This window comes from Cygnus atratus, chromosome 19, assembly GCF_013377495.2.
Source record: "Cygnus atratus isolate AKBS03 ecotype Queensland, Australia chromosome 19, CAtr_DNAZoo_HiC_assembly, whole genome shotgun sequence".
In the NCBI taxonomy this organism is placed as follows: Eukaryota; Metazoa; Chordata; class Aves; order Anseriformes; family Anatidae; genus Cygnus; species Cygnus atratus.
This window is the reverse complement of record NC_066380.1, coordinates 10198472-10204471: the sequence shown is the minus strand read 5'-3', so window position 1 is coordinate 10204471 and position 6000 is coordinate 10198472. Positions and strand designations below refer to the sequence as shown.

The window sequence follows — 6000 nt, the reverse complement described above, 5'->3', positions numbered from 1 at the left end:
GGGGCAGCAATGCGTGCGGAGGCGTGCCATGGGAACTGTAAACACAGCTGCTTTCATTAGACACATTATTCACCCTCTGGCTCCCTCTAATCCCGCCTGTCACACTGATGGTGTCTCAGGAGTGTAATGGATGAAATATTAAAATGAGTTTTCGTAGCTGGGTTGCATGGCCTCACCGCAATCCTACACACTGTGTTGCACAGCTGGAAGTCTAGAAAAGGGGAGCCTGAAAAGATTACTGCAAGTACAACTGGAGAAGACAAAAGTGGAGGAAAATGATGTGGAATCAATAAACAAATGAAGGACCTAGTGAAACCACACCCGAGCCCATGCCTCTCCTTGCCTCAGTGTTAAAGAGACATTCTACAGCTAAGATCCATGAAATCGAAAATGGGTTGAAGTTGGGTTTGCTGTTCACACAGCAAAAAAAAACCAACCAACCAACTAACCAAAAAAAAAAACAAGAGTGAAAATCATTTACAGGAAACCAAGCACTAGGTGATGAAGACCACAGGGTTACCCTAGTGCAGTCTCCTCTTCCAGCCTGGCTAAGGAAGGAGTGTGCTGGGGGTGGTGGGGGACATGCTGGCACCAGAGCAGTGATGGGAGGCCTTGGGGACACAGCAGTGACCGGGGGTAGCGTGGGGTATGAAGCCGTAGCCCAGGGACATGGCAGGGCCCTGAGATACACGGGTGACCCAGCAGTGCCATGGGATACACGAGGTAACTTAAGCCATGGCAGGCATGTGAGGTGCACCGGGGAAACACAGCTAGACCCTGAGGCGCAAGGGGTCACCAGGAAACATGGCAGCACCCTGAGGCATGTGAGGACACAGGAACATGGCGCACCCTGAGGCACAGGAGGACACAACAGGGCTGCAAGGCACACAGGGGACACGGGGCTCAGCCCTGAGGTGCGCTGAGGCACATGGGGACACGGTGGTGCCCTGAGGCACACAAGGACACAACAAGGCAGTGAAGCACTTGAGGGACACAGGGCTCAGCTCTGAGGTGCTCTGAGGCACACGGGAGACACGGGGCTCAGCCCTGAGGAGTGCTGAGGGCCATGGGGACACGGCGCTCAGCCCTGAGGTGCACTGAGGGTCATGGGTCCAGCCCTGAGGTGTACTGAGGGACACAGGGCTCAGCACTGAGGTGTGATGAGGGCCATGGGGACACAGAGCTCAGCCCTGAGGCGCACTGAGGGCCATGGGGACACGGTGCTCAGCCCTGCGGAGCACAGAGGGACACAGAGCTCAGCCCTGAGGTCTGATGAGGGACATGGGGACACAGAGCTCAGCCCCGAGGTGCACTGAGGGACACGAGGCTCAGCCCTGAGGAGCACAGAGGCACGCAGCAGGCACAGGCACAAGGCACAGCCCTGCCTTATCGAGGCACCGAGACACGGCGCTCCCGGGGGCCCCGAGCCGGCCCCGCTCCGTGCCCCAGCAGCGGCCGCTCCCCCCGTTCCCTCCCTCAGCGCCGCAGCCCCGCCAGCCCCCGCCGCCCGCGGGCTGTCGCTTTAAGAGCGGCGAAGCGGCGGCCGCCCCCGCCCTCGCCCTCCCGGCGGCCGAAAGGGGCCGGGACGCAGCGCGGCCGCCCGCAGCCGCCGGCCGGGCCCTCAGGTAAGCGGCAGCGCCCGGCCCCGCGCCGCCACCACCGGGGGAGGCGCTGCCCGGGGCGGCTCCGCTCCGCCCCCCCGCCGGCAGCCCGCGGCGCTCGGTGCGGGGCCCGGGGCGGGGAGCGGCGGCCGAGCTGGGGGCTCGCTGCCCGCCGTAGGCCCCGCTGCGCCCTCCCGGGGCCGGCGGCGGCTCCTGGCGGCCGGGCCGGGCTCTGGGGCACGGCCGGGGCCCCTCGGAGCGGCCCCGGGGCCTCGGTTGCCTCCCGCCCCCGGAGCCGCGTTCCCCTCGGGGCTGGGGGTGGCACGCACACGGCTGGCTGCCTTTGCTCCTCGGCTGTCTTGTGGTTTTTTTCCCCTTTCTGAAAGCATTCCTTTTTTTTTTTTTCTTCTTTATTTCTTTTTCTTTTCCACTCCTTAAGTAGGGTTCTGTGGGAAAACCTCGCTTTTAAAGTTTTGTTCGGGCTTTTTTTTCTGGTTGCCGCTCGGTGTTTGGGTTTGTGGTGATGTTAATGCGTTCCCCTCTTCCTTTCTGCACCGGGTCCCTGGTGTGGTTTTGTTTCTCCGGCTGGTCAGGATTCTCAGGGGGGTTAATTTGGAGCAGAGGGAGGTAGAAGCAAAGATAAAATACGAGAGTGTGACCCTATTTTTTTTGTCGGCTCCTCTGGTGGAATTTTTAAGCGCAAAAGGGAAGAGGAAAGAAAAGAGAGAGTGATAAGTGGAACTCTGTGTGCTTGGCTTTGTTGGGGTAGAAAGGGGAAAAATGTTACAAGGGAACAACACCAAGACTCCTATTTCCCTGCTTTTTGTGCTCAGAGATTGAAAGATAAATCAGCGCTTTGAAATGCTTTGGTCTCAAATGCCGAGCTCTTCTGTCTTTAATGGACTCCTTTGGAAAAAGAAAAAAAAAATATTGTGAAAAGTGTAGCAGCAGTTCCCTGCTGGAGCCAGAAGCAGCGGTGTGTGGGCAGGGCCCCGCTCCCCTCCACGAGCCCCTGGCCCCGTTAGCAGGGCACCGCTGCCCAGCCGGCCGAGCGCCCCCAGCCACGTGGGGCAACGAGGAGCTCCCCGGGAATTAGCTGTGGTGCCTCTCGTGGCTTGTCCTGGCCTCTGGTGTCTAATCGAGGAAAGCAATTGTATTTTGATGAGACCTAACTCTATTAGCCAGGTGTGTGCTTGTCCCCCAGGAGATGTCAGGGTGTGTTGGCTTTCTGCTGGTAGTGAGTGCTCTGTGGCCTTCCGATGGCTGCAGGCAGATCGCTGCCCTGTCTTCAACTTTCAGGAGCCGTCCATGAGAGACCCTGAGGCTCGGTTTCCTTTTCCTGCCCTGGGAATTGACCAGGTGACCGCCTCCTCCCCTGGTGTGGGCTCCGTGCCTTTCCCAGGAGCTTTCTTCTTTCTCATTCACCTCGCTGTCCAAGAAGACTTTATTTTTATATTTTTTTGGTGCATCTTCCCTGAATTTGGTTTGTACACAGTGACAGCCCTGGCCTTGGAGAGGCTGTGAGATGAGGGACGTGGAGAGGTCTGTGGTGAGGGAGGGAGAGCCAAGAACAATACCTGGGTGTCACTGAAAGCTCTCAGCTTGTGACGGAGGAGGGCTTTCAAAGCACGCGGCTGTCAGCTGGGGCTTGAGGCAGTTCCATGGGTGGAACCGGGTGGAGATTGGATCCTCCAGCCCTGAACAGCCACTACGGAGATGGTGGCAAAAAGTTGCCTTTCTCTCCAAATACCCTGGAGCTGTCTCAGCTGGAGCAGAGGTGCTACGGGACCTGGACGGGGTGATTTTTCTGTAGCAGTGCTGCTTGCTGCTGCAGCTCTGTGCCACCCGATGTGGTCGCTGGCTGCTGTTGCTGCAGGTGTCCTCGAGTAACTTCAAAGTGGTTGAAATGTCCAAGAACCGGGGTCTTGGAGCACTCTGCTTGTTCCGTGTTCCTTGCGAGATGGCTCTTTCCTGGGGAGTTTGCCCGCAGTGGGGGCCCTGGTGGGATCAAGGATGTCCTGTATGAGTGCTTTTGAGTAATGGAGTAACAGCCTGGAGCCCCTTTGAGTGAGTGAACGGGGCAGGAAGCGGCATGTCCAGGTGCTGTGCTCTCCCTGTGGATGCTCTCAGCTGGCCTGAGACCATCCGGGGAAGTTAGAGGCATGGAAGAGGCTTGGGCATCCAGAAGGGGGGAGGCATTGAGAGGAGAGGCAGATCTCACGTGGAGCCAGCGCCCACAGCACGGGGTGGCTGCCTCTGCCAGGCATGCCCTGGCTGGATGGGCTCAAGGCAGGTTCTCTGTGGGCCCAGGGGTGGGACTTGCTGCTTGGTTCCCTTATTCCCTAAATGTTCTGCCATCCCCTTGGGCCATTTGTCTCTGCTCCTGTTTGCCAAACACCGCCTGCACTGCTCTTACACTGCAGCTGTTTTTGCAGGTTCCCGGTTACTGCACAGTTGTTCTTACTGTGTTTGTTTTAGTGGTTATAAACTGATTTTTAAAAAGGAGTTGGAACTTGAGCCGGAAAGTCTCCTTCTTCTTTTCCTCCATGATTTGGTTGAGAAGCTGCACTGTGGGGTGCAGCAGCTGAGCCCGATGGTGTTGCCCCCGACTCTTCCTCCTTACCGCGAGGTGCGTGCCCAGGGACATGGGGGCAGCGGTCCTCTGCTGGGCAGGATGCTTTGCGTTTAGTAGCTGGTGTACGTTTGGGTGTCTGCTCTTAATCTTACAAAATTAGGAACTTGGAGACTTTTTTTTTTTTTCTCACAGCACTTTGTGTAGCCTGAACGTTTGCAGTCAAGCAGAGCTAAAGGTCTATTTTTTTCTTAAAGAACCAGTTTCTTTAGGGCAGCGTTTCAAATTCGCGTGAGGCTGAGTCGCATTTGGAGCTAGAAGGTGCTGTTGTTGACCAGGACGGTCACATTGTGACTCCGTCACCCTGTCCTGTACACAGCAAAGCCCCTTGCAGTGATTCTCATGGTTGTTCGTGGAGTGGTTGAATCACCATCCCTGGAGGTGTTTAGAAGTCCTGTAGATGTGGTGCCTGGGGACATGGCTTAGCGGTGGACAGCAGGGCTGGGTTAACGGTTGGACTTGATGATTTCAGAGGTCTTTTCCAGCCTAAATGACTCCATTACTTCAAGAACTAGAGATTGTGCCAGAGCTGATCTTTTTAGAGCTTAGTGAGTGGCTTTAGTGAAGAGACAAATTGAGGGAGATCCCAGCCCCCAGCGTGGTTAACTTGATCCTCTGCTCTCGTGGTGATTAATGCATTTTACCTTTCCACTCTGATTTTTGCTTCCTTCTGCTTGTTTCGTAACAGTTACTTTTGCAAATTGAACTGAAAATAGGCGCTGGAAGTGGTGAATAATCACTTCCCTTGGAATAATCCCGGGTTGGGAAGAGCCAAGGATTCAGTCCTCATGATCTCTTGTTAGAAACAGGCACACTTTTTTTTTTCCTTCCTGTATGCTGTGTAGAACATTGAACAGCGATTTCTATCCAAGAACTTCAAGGAAAAAATTTCCAAGTACTTGAATGACCAGCTGGGGGCAGGTAGGAAAGGGCTGCCTGGGTGTCGGGGCCGAGAGCTGAGGCCGGGTGTGAGAGCTGTCATGGAAAGAAGTGAAAAGCAAGGAGGTCTGATCCCCCTGCCTCCCCTTTGGGGTGCCAGAGCGGCAGTCCCTGTTCTCCTGAAAGCTCAGGGGCTGCAGTTCTGCAGGTGCAGGCACGAGAGCGGTGCTGCCTGTTCTGCTACCACCATGGTGCTCCTCCTCAGGGAACAAGGCGCAGCTGGCCCCACAAAGACGGGCAGATAGGGGAGTCTGGGAAGCTGCTGCTGCGCTTCTTTCTTGCTCTTTGCTCTACTCGCGCTTTCCCCAAGGCTTTCACCAGGAAGGAAAGCGTGCGTCCCTGTGGGGACGTAGCACAGGGCGGAGCGTAGGGCTTGGGGATGCTCCTGGAGCTTCACCGCAAGCTTGGGGAAAGTTCTTCTGCATCACTTGAATCAGCTTCAGAGTGAAGGTGGCTCTCCAGGAGCTCGTTCCCGTACTTCTCTTCAGAGCTCCTGCTCTGCTGGTGGCTCCTCTCCGTGGGAGCGCCTGGGATCTGTGAGCTGGCTGTGGGGAAGTGCTGAGACACGTCCAGAATCCAGAAGTGAAGAAAATACTGTCTTACGTCCAGGTTACTGCTCTCACCTCTTTAATGGATTCCTTTTCCGGATGGTGCTCAACTTGCAGCTCAGAGCTTTCTCTTACACTCTTAAGAGCCTGCTTAAAGTGAAAGAGTTTGCACAGAAACGTGAGTGCTCGCAGGCTGCGGAGATTCAAAACGTGATGCTGCAGTGAGGCGCCGGCAAACCGTCCTGGTGTCTGGAGCTGTGTGGGAGGAGAGATGGCTTCT

At 56.1% G+C, this 6000-nt stretch overlaps 1 protein-coding gene across 4 annotated transcripts in view; it reads left to right on the top strand.

Moving 5' to 3' along the window:
- The first annotated feature begins 1516 nt into the window (after window positions 1–1516).
- Window positions 1517–6000, top strand: part of LOC118257037 (discoidin domain-containing receptor 2-like) — a 60587-nt gene continuing 56103 nt past the window's right edge. The window contains exon 1 of one of the 4 annotated variants that reach the window (XM_050714464.1): window positions 1517–1625. The gene's annotated coding sequence lies outside the window, so the exon portion shown is untranslated. Of the gene's footprint in view, window positions 1626–1851; window positions 2961–6000 lie in introns of those variants that run through there. The other 3 variants (XM_035564580.2, XM_050714463.1, XM_035564582.2) reach the window with 3 other exon arrangements.